This window comes from Tenrec ecaudatus, unplaced genomic scaffold (genome assembly GCF_050624435.1).
Source record: "Tenrec ecaudatus isolate mTenEca1 unplaced genomic scaffold, mTenEca1.hap1 Scaffold_67, whole genome shotgun sequence".
In the NCBI taxonomy this organism is placed as follows: Eukaryota; Metazoa; Chordata; class Mammalia; order Afrosoricida; family Tenrecidae; genus Tenrec; species Tenrec ecaudatus.
The window spans coordinates 585948-599494 of NW_027459559.1; the positions used below are offsets into that span (position 1 = coordinate 585948).

At 41.0% G+C, this 13547-nt stretch overlaps 3 non-coding genes across 3 annotated transcripts; all 3 read right to left on the reverse strand.

The window, feature by feature from the left end:
* Positions 1–4459: 4459 nt before the first annotated feature.
* On the reverse strand, positions 4460–4622 carry LOC142436805 (U1 spliceosomal RNA). Its single transcript, XR_012782121.1, has one exon. It is a non-coding gene; the product is annotated as a U1 spliceosomal RNA (small nuclear RNA).
* Positions 4623–8733: 4111 nt separating this feature from the next.
* LOC142436796 (U1 spliceosomal RNA) lies at positions 8734–8896 on the reverse strand. Its single transcript, XR_012782113.1, has one exon. It is a non-coding gene; the product is annotated as a U1 spliceosomal RNA (small nuclear RNA).
* A 4112-nt stretch (positions 8897–13008) lies between these two features.
* LOC142436808 (U1 spliceosomal RNA) lies at positions 13009–13171 on the reverse strand. Its single transcript, XR_012782124.1, has one exon. It is a non-coding gene; the product is annotated as a U1 spliceosomal RNA (small nuclear RNA).
* Between the last annotated feature and the right edge of the window lie 376 nt (positions 13172–13547).

The window sequence follows — 13547 nt, forward strand, 5'->3', positions numbered from 1 at the left end:
TTAAAAAACAGGTCAATTTCACATTCAGTTCATCATCCCACATCTCAATTGGCTCATATCAGTTCAAAGACCCAGTAAACACAATCTCTGAGTTGTGCTGTATTATACTTATGATGAGCTGCATTATGACCATCTGCTTCACTTTCTGTTTTTAGAAAGTTTATCATAAGTAGCATGCACCCATGCTATACCACACACATCTAATGCCATTGTAGCTGTAAGTTTATATCCAAAGTATTCAAGGCCCACAGACTGATGACGGTGAGATATGTAAAGCTAGGGGGTGGGAGTCCCCCATCCAGAGATTTTTCACTTATTTTAATATTAACAAACACACACATTAGTTTCTCTTGTTAGTTTTTTACAATTTTTAAAAAGATGTTCAGTTACTGTTTTGTTGGGGATTTTATATTTTGTGTTTATTTTTTACCTCTTTTGTATAAGTAGGGAATTTATAGGGAAATATGTACTTTATGGAATAAATTTTAAGAACTAAAATATATTTTATCTTAAATAAATTAACGTATCTTTGATCTTACAGCTAAATCACTGATTATATATGTGCAGAGCCGACTTAAAGGATGAAAGAAAATTCTATCAAGAGTGTTACTTTTGACTTCAAAGCCTTCCGAATAAAGTCTTTTAACTACCTGTGGAAAAAAATAAGAAAAGAAAAGCTAGTATCATGAGGTATTTGACTTCGGTCAGAACTGCCTCATGACAGAATTGTCAGGATGGGGCCGGTCATAACTCAGGAGTGAGTATACTTGCATCCAAACAGTTACTGTGGGGTAGATTCCAAGTCATTGAAACCTGGTGTGCAGAGCCAAACTGAACCTTGTTAGATAGGGGCTGCAAGGCTCTGTGAGGGTTCAAAAGCAAACCACCAGGTCTGCCTTCTGAGGTACCACGATATGGGTTCAGATGATCGTTTAAGTTAAGAATTGAGCACTTAACTGTTTGTGCCACCCAGAGATGGCTTGTTGGAAAATAGCTTTTCACTGTTTAGTGTCTTTCCCAAAAGGAAACGGGTGCTTACTTGTGTCCTGCCTCTTCTTATATTACTTGTGTTAGTCTGAGTACATTAGAGAAATAAATCCACAGAAACTGAAATGTATAAAAGAGAGCTTTAGATAAAGGGTAAATGCACATGGAGAAAAAATCCCAAACCAGTGCAGCCCAAGTGTACAAGTCCAACATTAGCCCATATGTCCCACACCAATCCACAATGTCCTCCTCCATCTCAACAAAGACATGCAGTGTGGGTGGCTGCAGGTGGAAAGAACTGCCCATCTGGGTTTCTGAGGTTGTTAACTCTTTACTGGAATTGAAAGCGCCTTTTGTGCGCCTGGAGTGGCCGGTGTTTGTAACCACTCAGACATGAGGGCTCCATCTCCTTGTGCAGGACTACTTGTGATTTATTATCTACCCCAATGCTGCTTCAAGGGTGGTACATGGGTCGGTGGTAAACTGTGACCTGTTTAAAATCTGTCCATTTGTAGCTAGGTCCAGAAAGGAAAGTCAGAGTGCATGTCACTGCTATTTCCAATGCCAGCCATGTCATGTAAAGGGCAAAGCGTGCAGCAGGGTGTCTAGACGAAGGACACACTGAGGATGACAAAATACACCACTGAAAACCTTATGCTAATCATGGAAACACTGTCAGGTAGTGAAGGAATAGTAAACCAAGGCAGAACCTTGCCAGAGAGAGGGCCAGATGACGAAAACTTCTGGTCAGTTTAAAGGGGAGGGCCAGTGACAAAGAGCCAGGTCTTTTGCACGATGCATGGCAACGGGGGCTTCAGAGATGGGTTCAAACATCAAAAAGATATGAGGGTGGCCCAGGATTGGCAAGCCTTTCCTTGTCCTGTACATTGCGGTTGCTTTGAAGCAGACCAACTGGATAGTACCTACCAACAAGACCAACCAAGGAAGAGGAAGCCTCTATGATCCCAGAAACAGACATCACGAGGACGTGTCAGGAGACTTTTATAAAGGTAACCAATGTCCTGGTCCCTCATCACAGAAAGCTGGGGAAGCACCATTGTCCTGGTTTACCAGGTGTTTCCCAGATAAATTACTGTCCAACTGCCCATAGGAAGGAGAAATACCTATAGACATGACGGAAGGGAGGTTCACTCTGCTATGGGAATGTGTTAATCTGTGCACTTTAGATGTGGAAATCCACAGACACACGTGTATAAAAGAGAGTTGTAATTAAATATTAAATGCACATCAAGAAACTTCCCTAAAACATGTTTTTAATCTCATAAGCCCACCATTATGCCATAGGCCCCCCAGAATCCACAACCATCTACAAAAGAGATGGAAAGAGGCTGATTGCTAGTATGAGCCAAGTCAGAGAACGCAAAATAATCTCATATTTGGTAGGCATCTGCATATAGCTGGGGAGCACCCAAAGTTGTTTCATGTAGATAATGTGGCTTCTGCTCAGATATGTCTGAGTGTACGTGAGGTTTGGAAGGAGTAGCATTTAACTGGCTAAGGCATCATCTCACTTCACTGAATTTCAAAATCAAGATGCTCAAGAACTTGCAATGCTAAAGTGACCAATGCATGAATCATTCCGCCCTTCAATTTACACCACCTGTGCCTCTGGGAAATTTGGCGTGATAAGCTAACAATATGAGTGACCATAACCTGATGTGAAAAACAGGAAGATACAGAAAACTCCATTGTTTAATGTAATTATTGTATACGGGAACCAACAACTGATGATGGAAAATGATAATGCTCCTTACCCCTCCCCCCCAAAAATAAAAAACAACTCATGTTGAGGCACTCTAGAAATGAAAAACTTAAATCTGTTTGAGGCAACACTGAAGTCACCCTTTGAAACGCGGCATGTTAAGATTTCCTTCACATTCAAATAGTTGAAAATCTAAGGCATGACCTGAGAATAGTAAAACTGTTTGAGGCGCCATAATCGGTGCAGGGGAAACACCAGAATAATTGCCTCTTCCTTAATAAACTTGAATCTGCTGGAGTTATATTTGGAGGTGAGATATGGGAAACTGTTTGAGTTACAACAGTATGGAAGTAAAACAATTTTCACTGTGAGTAGCTCAAGTGTTTTCATTGGAATCGGTTGTCTGAATGACACCCACCTGGAGCTTTTTTTTTTTTTTCAGTTGTAGCTTTTGATTCTGTGTCTTCTCTTCTGCAGGCTAGGTTTTCAGGGTATTGACTGCTCTTTCTAGACTTTTGACAAACCTTTAGTCTGCAGGTTTAAGGTCTGGTGCTGGCTGCAGTTTTGTCTATGGAAAGGGGAGGGACACAGAATCAAAGGGTTTATTCAGATGGTCTATGTGTCCTAACGTAGAAGTCAGACAGAACAGTCTGGTTACTGTAGTTGCCATCCCCCTGGGACTGAGTTTTGGCTGCAGGAGAAGAATGATAGGGATAAAAGTGATGCAAACAGAAGCAAGTATCTTTAATATATTGATGCGTTCAGAAACCAGCCTAGACACTGATCCTTTCTGGGGACTTTATATGCAGTCTCCCCTGACCCCAAAACAGTTCTGAGGAGTCGGAGATTGTGACTGAGTAGGAGGGCTCACTGCCTAGATATCACACGTCGTAGGACCCCATGAGGGCTATTCCACGTCAAGCGGTGTCTTAGTGTGCCTCAATCAGTGTTTCCGCCCAAATCCCTAGGTTTCTGAAGTTCCTAGTACCTTGTGTCCTGCAGTCCCTTTTACCCAATAACCTTGGTGTTTATACTTTAGAACCACATTTTCATTTGTGGAGATTAAAATAGTGTTATTAAATAATGTGTTTTATGGAAACTGAATAAATTAGCCATTAGAAACTTATTTGGCTAAAAAAATATAATGCCAGTTTACAAGGAAATGTCTGGATACGCTGAGTAGGCAGTCATAGAGCTGGCTCTCAGTTGGCAGTCAAGCACTTGCTTCATTGAATGTGTGTCACTATCCACAGTGTTCGAAGTAAATTGGCATCATGAAACAGGTTCCTGAAAGGTCCCCAAATTACTATTCCAAGGATTGAAACCATACTTTTTCCCATTCCATTTAGCCTTCCAGATCATTTAAGCTTTTAAAAAACAGGTCAATTTCACATTCAGTTCATCATCCCACATCTCAATTGGCTCATATCAGTTCAAAGACCCAGTAAACACAATCTCTGAGTTGTGCTGTATTATACTTATGATGAGCTGCATTATGACCATCTACTTCACTTTCTGTTTTTAGAAAGTTTATCATAAATAGCATGCACCCATGCTATACCACACACATAAAATGCCATTGTAGCTGTAAGTATATATCCAAATATTCAAGCCCCACAGACTGATGAAGGTGAGATATGTAAAGCTAGGGGGTGGGATTCCCCCATCCAAAGATTTTTCACTTTTTTAAATATTAACAAACGAACACATTAGTTTCTCTTGTTAGTTTTTTACAATTTTTTTTTAAATCAGGGGAGAACGCGAACGCAGTCCCCCTCTACCACAAATATGCAGTCGTGTTTCCCACATTTGGGGAAATCGCAGGGTCCAGCACATCCGGAGTGCAATGGATAAGCCTCGCCCTGGGAAAACCACCTTCTTGATCATGGTGTCTCCCCTGCCAAGTTTTTACAATTTTTAAAAAGATGTTCAGTTACTGTTTTGTTGGGGATTTTATATTTTGTGTTTATTTTTTACCTCTTTTGTATAAGTAGAGAATTTATAGGGAAATATGTACTTTATGGAATAAATTTTAAGAACTAAAATATATTTTATCTTAAATAAATTAACGTATCTTTGATCTTACAGCTAAATCACTGATTATATATTTGCAGAGCCGACTTAAAGGATGAAAGAAAATTCTATCAAGAGTGTTACTTTTGACTTCAAAGCCTTCCGAATAAAGTCTTTTAACTACCTGTGGAAAAAAATAAGTAAAGAAAAGCTAGTACCATGAGGTATTTGACTTCGGTCAGAACTGCCTCATGACAGAATCATCAGGATGGGGCCGGTCATAACTCAGGACTGAGTATACTTGCATCCAAACAGTTACTGTGGGGTAGATTCCAAGTCATTGAAACCTGGTGTGCAGAGCCAAACTTAACCTTGTTAGATAGGGGCTGCAAGGCTCTGTGAGGGTTCAAAAGCAAACCACCAGGTCTGCCTTCTGAGGTACCACGATATGGGTTCAGATGATCGTTTAAGTTATGAATTGAGCACTTAACTGTTTGTGCCACCCAGAGATGGCTTGTTGGAAAATAGCTTTTCACTGTTTAGTGTCTTTCCCAAAAGGAAACGGGTGCTTACTTGTGTCCTGCCTCTTCTTATATTACTTGTGTTAGTCTGAGTACATTAGAGAAATAAATCCACAGAAACTGAAATGTATAAAAGAGAGCTTTAGATAAAGGGTAAATGCACATGGAGAAAAAATCCCAAACCAGTGCAGCCCAAGTGTACAAGTCCAACATTAGCCCATATGTCCCACACCAATCCACAATGTCCTCCTCCATCTCAACAAAGACATGCAGTGTGGGTGGCTGCAGGTGGAAAGAACTGCCCATCTGGGTTTCTGAGGTTGTTAACTCTTTACTGGAATTGAAAGCGCCTTTTGTGCGCCTGGGGCGGCTGGTGTTTGTAACCACTCAGACATGAGGGCTCCATCTCCTTGTGCAGGACTACTTGTGATTTATTATCTACCCCAATGCTGCTTCAAGGGTGGTACATGGGTCGGTGATAAACTGTGACCTGTTTAAAATCTGTCCATTTGTAGCTAGGTCCAGAAAGGAAAGTCAGAGTGCATGTCACTGCTATTTCCAATGCCAGCCATGTCATGTAAAGGGCAAAGCGTGCAGCAGGGTGTCTAGACGAAGGACACACTGAGGATGACAAAATACACCACTGAAAACCTTATGCTAATCATGGAAACACTGTCAGGTAGTCAAGGACTAGTAAACCAAGGCAGAACCTTGCCAGAGAGAGGGCCAGATGACGAAAACTTCTGGTCAGTTTAAAGGGGAAGGCCAGTGACAAAGAGCCAGGTCTTTTGCACGATGCATGGCAACGGGGGCTTCAGAGATGGGTTCAAACATCAAAAAGATATGAGGGTGGCCCAGGATTGGCAAGCCTTTCCTTGTCCTGTACATTGCGGTTGCTTTGAAGCAGACCAACTGGATAGTACCTACCAACAAGACCAACCAAGGAAGAGGAAGCCTCTATGATCCCAGAAACAGACATCACGAGGACGTGTCAGGAGACTTTTATAAAGGTAACCAATGTCCTGGTCCCTCATCACAGAAAGCTGGGGAAGCACCATTGTCCTGGTTTACCAGGTGTTTCCCAGATGAATTACTGTCCAGCTGCGCATAGGAAGGAGAAATACCTATAGACATGACGGAAGGGAGGTTCACTCTGCTATGGGAATGTGTTAATCTGTGCACTTTAGATGTGGAAATCCACAGACACACGTGTATAAAGAGAGTTGTAATTAAATATTAAATGCACATCAAGAAACTTCCCTAAAAGATCTTTTTAATCTCATAAGCCAACCATTATGCCATAGGCCCCCCAGAATCCACAACCATCTACAAAAGAGATGGAATGAGGCTGACTGCTAGTAAGAGCCAAGTCAGAGAAAGCAAAATAATCTCATATTTGGTGGGCATCTGCATATAGTTTGGGAGCACCCAAAGCTGTTTCACGTAGATAATGTGGCTTCTGCTCAGATATGTCTGAGTGTACGTGAGGTTTGGAAGGAGTAGCATTTAACTGGCTAAGGCATCATCTCACTTTACTGAATTTCAAAATCAAGATGCTCAAGAACTTGCAATGCTAAAGTTACCAATGCATGAATCATTCCGCCGTTCAATTAACACCACCTGTGCATCTTGGACATTTGGCGTGATAAGCTAACAATATGAGTGAGCATAACCTGTTGTGAAAAACAGGAAGATACAGAAAACTCCATTGTTTAATGTAATTATTGTATACGGGAACCTGCAGGATGTAAAATTTCCCATCAACAACTGATGATGGAAAATGATAATGCTCCTTACCCCTCCCCCCCCCAAAAAAAAACTCATGTTGAGGCACTCTAGAAATGAAAAACGTAAATCTGGGTGAGGCAACACTGAAGTCACCCTTTGAAACGCGGCATGTTAAGATTTCCTTCACATTCAAATAGTTGAAAATCTAAGGCAGGACCTGAGAATAGTAAAACTGTTTGAGGCTCAATAATCAGTGCAGGGGAAACACCAGAATAATTGCCTCTTTCTTAATAAACTTGAATTTGCTGGAGATATATTTGGAGGTGAGATATGGGAAACTGTATGAGTTACAACAGTATGGAAGTAAAACAATTTTCACTGTGAGTAGCTCAAGTGTTTTCATTGGAATCGGTTGTCTGAATGACACCCACCTGGAGCTTTTTTTTTTTTTCAGTTGTAGCTTTTGATTCTGTGTCTTCTCTTCTGCAGGCTAGGTTTTCAGGGTATTGACTGCTCTTTCTAGACTTTTGACAAACCTTTAGTCTGCAGGTTTAAGGTCTGGTGCTGGCTGCAGTTTTGTCTATGGGAAGGGGAGGGACACAGAATCAAAGGGTTTATTCAGATGGTCTATGTGTCCTAACGTAGAAGTCAGACAGAACAGTCTGGTTACTGTAGTTGCCATCCCCCTGGGACTGAGTTTTGGCTGCAGGAGAAGAATGATAGGGATAAAAGTGATGCAAACAGAAGCAAGTATCTTTAATATATTGATGCATTCAGACTCCAGCCTAGACACTGATCCTTTCTGGGGACTTTATATGCAGTCTCCCCTGACCCCAAAACAGTTCTGAGGAGTCGGAGATTGTGACTGAGTAGGAGGGCTCATTGCCTAGATATCACACGTCGTAGGACCCCATGAGGGCTATTCCACGTCAAGCGGTGTCTTAGTGTGCCTCAATCAGTGTTTCCGACCAAATCCCTAGGTTTCTGAAGTTCCTAATACCCTGTGTCCTGCAGTCCCTTTTACCCAATAACCTTGGTGTTTATACTTTAGAACCACATTTTCATTTGTGGAGATTAAAAAAGTGTTATTAAATAATGTGTTTTATGGAAACTGAATAAATTAGCCATTAGAAACTTATTTGGCTAAAAAAAATATAATGCCAGTTTGCAAGGAAATGTCTGGATACGCTGAGTAGGCAGTCATAGAGCCGGCTCTCAGTTGGCAGTCAAGCACTTGCTTCATTGAATGTGTGTCACTATCCACAGTGTTGGAAGTAAATTGGCATCATGAATCAGGTTCCTGAAAGGTCCCCAAATCACTATTCCAAGGATTGAAACCATACTTTTTCCCATTCCATTTAGCCTTCCAGATCATTCAAGCTTTTAAAAAACAGGTCAATTTCACATTCAGTTCATCATCCCACATCTCAATTGGCTCATATCAGTTCAAAGACCCAGTAAACACAATCTCTGAGTTGTGCTGTATTATACTTATGATGAGCTGCATTATGACCATCTGCTTCACTTTCTGTTTTTAGAAAGTTTATCATAAGTAGCATGCACCCATGCTATACCACACACATCTAATGCCATTGTAGCTGTAAGTTTATATCCAAAGTATTCAAGCCCCACAGTCTGATGAAGGTGAGATATGTAAAGCTAGGGGGTGGGAGTCCCCCATCCAGAGATTTTTCACTTTTATAAATATTAACAAACACACACATTAGTTTCTCTTGTTAGTTTTTTACAATTTTTTTTAATCAGGGGAGAGCTCGAACGTAGTCCCCCACTACCACAAATATGCAGTCGAGTTTCCCACATTTGGGGAAATCGCAGGGTTCAGCACATCCGGAGTGCAATGGATAAGCCTCGCCCTGGGAAAACCACCTTCTTGATCATGGTGTCTCCCCTGCCAGGTTTTTACAATTTTTAAAAAGATGTTCAGTTACTGTTTTGTTGGGGATTTTATATTTTGAATTTATTTTTTACCTCTTTTGTATAAGTAGGGAATTTATAGGGAAATATGTACTTTATAGAATAAATTTTAAGAACTAAAATATATTTTATCTTAAATAAATTAACGTATCTTTGATCTTACAGCTAATTCACTGATTATATATTTGCAGAGCCGACTTAAAGGATGAAAGAAAATTCTATCAAGAGTGTTACTTTTGACTTCAAAGCCTTCCGAATAAAGTCTTTTAACTACCTGTGGAAAAAAATAAGAATAGAAAAGCTAGTATCATGAGGTATTTGACTTCGGTCAGAACTGCCTCATGACAGAATCGTCAGGATGGGGCCGGTCATAACTCAGGACTGAGTATACTTGCATCCAAACAGTTACTGTGGGGTAGATTCCAAGTCATTGAAACCTGGTGTGCAGAGTCAAACTGAAACTTGTTAGATAGGGGCTGCAAGGCTCTGTGAGGGTTCAAAAGCAAACCACCAGGTCTGCCTTCTGAGGTACCACGATATGGGTTCAGATGATCGTTTAAGTTATGAATTGAGCACTTAACTGTTTGTGCCACCCAGAGATGGCTTGTTGGAAAATAGCTTTTCACTGTTTAGTGTCTTTCCCAAAAGGAAACGGGTGCTTACTTGTGTCCTGCCTCTTCTTATATTACTTGTGTTAGTCTGAGTACATTAGAGAAATAAATCCACAGAAACTGGAATGTATAAAAGGGAGCTTTAGATAAAGGGTAAATGCACATGGAGAAAAAATCCCAAACCAGTGCAGCCCAAGTGTACAAGTCCAACATTAGCCCATATGTCCCACACCAATCCACAATGTCCTCCTCCATCTCAACAAAGACATGCAGTGTGGGTGGCTGCAGGTGGAAAGAACTGCCCATCTGGGTTTCTGAGGTTGTTAACTCTTTACTGGAATTGAAAGCGCCTTTTGTGCGCCTGGGGCGGCTGGTGTTTGTAACCACTCAGACATGAGGGCTCCATCTCCTTGTGCAGGACTACTCGTGATTTATTATCTACCCCAATGCTGCTTCAAGGGTGGTACATGGGTCGGTGATAAACTGTGACCTGTTAAAAATCTGTCCATTTGTAGCTAGGTACAGAAGGGAAAGTCAGAGTGCAGGTCACTGCTATTTCCAATGCCAGCAATGTCATGAAAAGGGCAAAGCGCGCAGCAGGGTGTCTAGACGAAGGACACACTGAGGATGACGAAATACACCACTGAAAACCTTATGCTAATCATGGAAACACTGTCAGGTAGTGAAGGAATAGTAAACCAAGGCAGAACCTTGCCAGAGAGAGGGCCAGATGACGAACACTTCTGGTCAGACTAAAGGGGAGGGCCAGTGACAAAGAGCCAGGTCTTTTGCACGATGCATGGCCACGGGGGCTTCAGAGATGGGTTCAAACATCAAAAAGATATGAGGGTGGCCCAGGATTGGCAAGCCTTTCCTTGTCCTGTACATTGCGGTTGCTTTGAAGCAGACCAACTGGATAGTACCTACCAACAAGACCAACCAAGGAAGAGGAAGCCTCTATGATCCCAGAAACAGACATCACGAGGACGTGTCAGGAGACTTTTACAAAGGTAAACAATGTCCTGGTCCCTCATCACAGAAAGCTGGGGAAACACCATTGTCCTGGTTTACCAGATGTTTCCCAGTTGAATTACTGTCCAGCTGCCCATAGGAAGGAGAAATACCTATAGACATGACGGAAGGGAGGTTCACTCTGCTATGGGAATGTGTTAATCTGTGCACTTTAGATGTGGAAATCCACAGACACACGTGTATAAAAGAGAGTTGTAATTAAATATTAAATGCACATAAGAAACTTCCCTCAAAGATATTTTTAATCTCATAAGCCCACCATTATGCCATAGGCCCCCCAGAATCCACAACCATCTACAAAAGAGATGGAATGAGGCTGACTGCTAGTAAGAGCCAAGTCAGAGAAAGCAAAATAATCTCATATTTGGTGGGCATCTGCATATAGCTGGGGAACACCCAAAGCTGTTTCACGTAGATAATGTGGCTTCTGCTCAGATATGTCTGAGTGTACGTGAGGTTTGGAAGGAGTAGCATTTAACTGGCTAAGGCATCATCTCACTTTACTGAATTTCAAAATCAAGATGCTCAAGAACTTGCAATGCTAAAGTGACCAATGAATGAATCATTCCGCCCTTCAATTAACAACACCTGTGCATCTTGGACATTTGGCGTGATAAGCTAACAATATGAGTGAGCATAACATGTTGTGAAAAACAGGAAGATACAGCAAGCTCCATTGTTTAATGTAATTATTGTATATGGGAACCTGCAGGATGTAAAATTTCCCATCAACAACTGATGATGGAAAATGATAATGCTCCTTAACCCCCCCCCACAAAAAAAAAAACTCACGTTGAGGCACTCTAGAAATGAAAAACGTAAATCTGGGTGAGGCAACACTGAAGTCACCCTTTGAAACGCGGCATGTTAAGATTTCCTTCGCATTCAAATAGTTGAAAATCTAAGGCATGACCTGAGAATAGTAAAACTGTTTGAGGCTCCATAATCGGTGCAGGGGAAACACCAGAATAATTGCCTCTTCCTTAATAAACTTGAATCTGCTGGAGTTATATTTGGAGGTGAGATATGGGAAACTGTTTGAGTTACAATAGTATGGAAGTAAAACAATTTTCACTGTGAGTAGCTCAAGTGTTTTCATTGGAATCGGTTGTCTGAATGACACCCACCTGGAGCTTTTTTTTTTTTTTTCAGTTGTAGCTTTTGATTCTGTGTCTTCTCTTCTGCAGGCTAGGTTTTCAGGGTATTGACTGCTCTTTGTAGACTTTTGACAAACCTTTAGTCTGCAGGTTTAAGGTCTGGTGCTGGCTGCAGTTTTGTCTATGGGAAGGAGAGGGACACAGAATCAAAGGGTTTATTCAGATGGTCTATGTGTCCTAACGTAGAAGTCAGACAGAACAGTCTGGTTACTGTAGTTGCCATCCCCCTGGGACTGAGTTTTGGCTGCAGGAGAAGAATGATAGGGATAAAAGTGATGCAAACAGAAGCAAGTATCTTTAATATATTGATGCGTTCAGACTCCAGCCTAGACACTGATCCTTTCTGGGGACTTTATATGCAGTCTCCCCTGACTCCAAAACAGTTCTGAGGAGTAGGAGATTGTGACTGAGTAGGAGGGCTCACTGCCTAGATATCACACGTCGTAGGACCACATGAGGGCTATTCCATGTCAAGCGGTGTCTTAGTGTGCCTCAATCAGTGTTTCCGCCCAAATCCCTAGGTTTCTGAAGTTCCTAGTACCTTGTGTCCTGAAGTCCCTTTTACCCAATAACCTTGGTGATTATACTTTAGAACCACATTTTCATTTGTGGAGATTAAAAAAGTGTTATTAAATAATGTGTTTTATGGAAACTGAATAAATTAGCCATTAGAAACTTATTTGGCTAAAAAAATATAATGCCAGTTTACAAGGAAATGTCTGGATAGGCTGAGTAGGCAGTCATAGAGCCGGCTCAAAGTTGGCAGTCAAGCACTTGCTTCATTGAATGTGTGTCACTATCCACAGTGTTGGAAGTAAATTGGCATCATGAATCAGGTTCCTGAAAGGTCCCCAAATCACTATTCCAAGGATTGAAACCATACTTTTTCCCATTCCATTTAGCCTTCCAGATCATTCAAGCTTTTAAAAAACAGGTCAATTTCACATTCAGTTCATCATCCCACATCTCAATTGGCTCATATCAGTTCAAAGACCCAGTAAACACAATCTCTGAGTTGTGCTGTATTATACTTATGATGAGCTGCATTATGACCATCTGCTTCACTTTCTGTTTTTAGAAAGTTTATCATAAGTAGCATGCACCCATGCTATACCACACACATCTAATGCCATTGTAGCTGTAAGTTTATATCCAAAGTATTCAAGCCCCACAGTCTGATGAAGGTGAGATATGTAAAGCTAGGGGGTGGGATTCCCCCATGCAGAGATTTTTCACTTTTATAAATATTAACAAACACACACATTAGTTTCTCTTGTTAGTTTTTTACAATTTTTTTTAATCAGGGGAGAGCTCGAACGTAGTCCCCCACTACCACAAATATGCAGTCGAGTTTCCCACATTTGGGGAAATCGCAGGGTTCAGCACATCCGGAGTGCAATGGATAAGCCTCGCCCTGGGAAAACCACCTTCTTGATCATGGTGTCTCCCCTGCCAGGTTTTTACAATTTTTAAAAAGATGTTCAGTTACTGTTTTGTTGGGGATTTTATATTTTGAATTTATTTTTTACCTCTTTTGTATAAGTAGGGAATTTATAGGGAAATATGTACTTTATAGAATAAATTTTAAGAACTAAAATATATTTTATCTTAAATAAATTAACGTATCTTTGATCTTACAGCTAATTCACTGATTATATATTTGCAGAGCCGACTTAAAGGATGAAAGAAAATTCTATCAAGAGTGTTACTTTTGACTTCAAAGCCTTCCGAATAAAGTCTTTTAACTACCTGTGGAAAAAAATAAGAATAGAAAAGCTAGTATCATGAGGTATTTGACTTCGGTCAGAACTGCCTCATGATAGAATCGTCAGAATGGGGC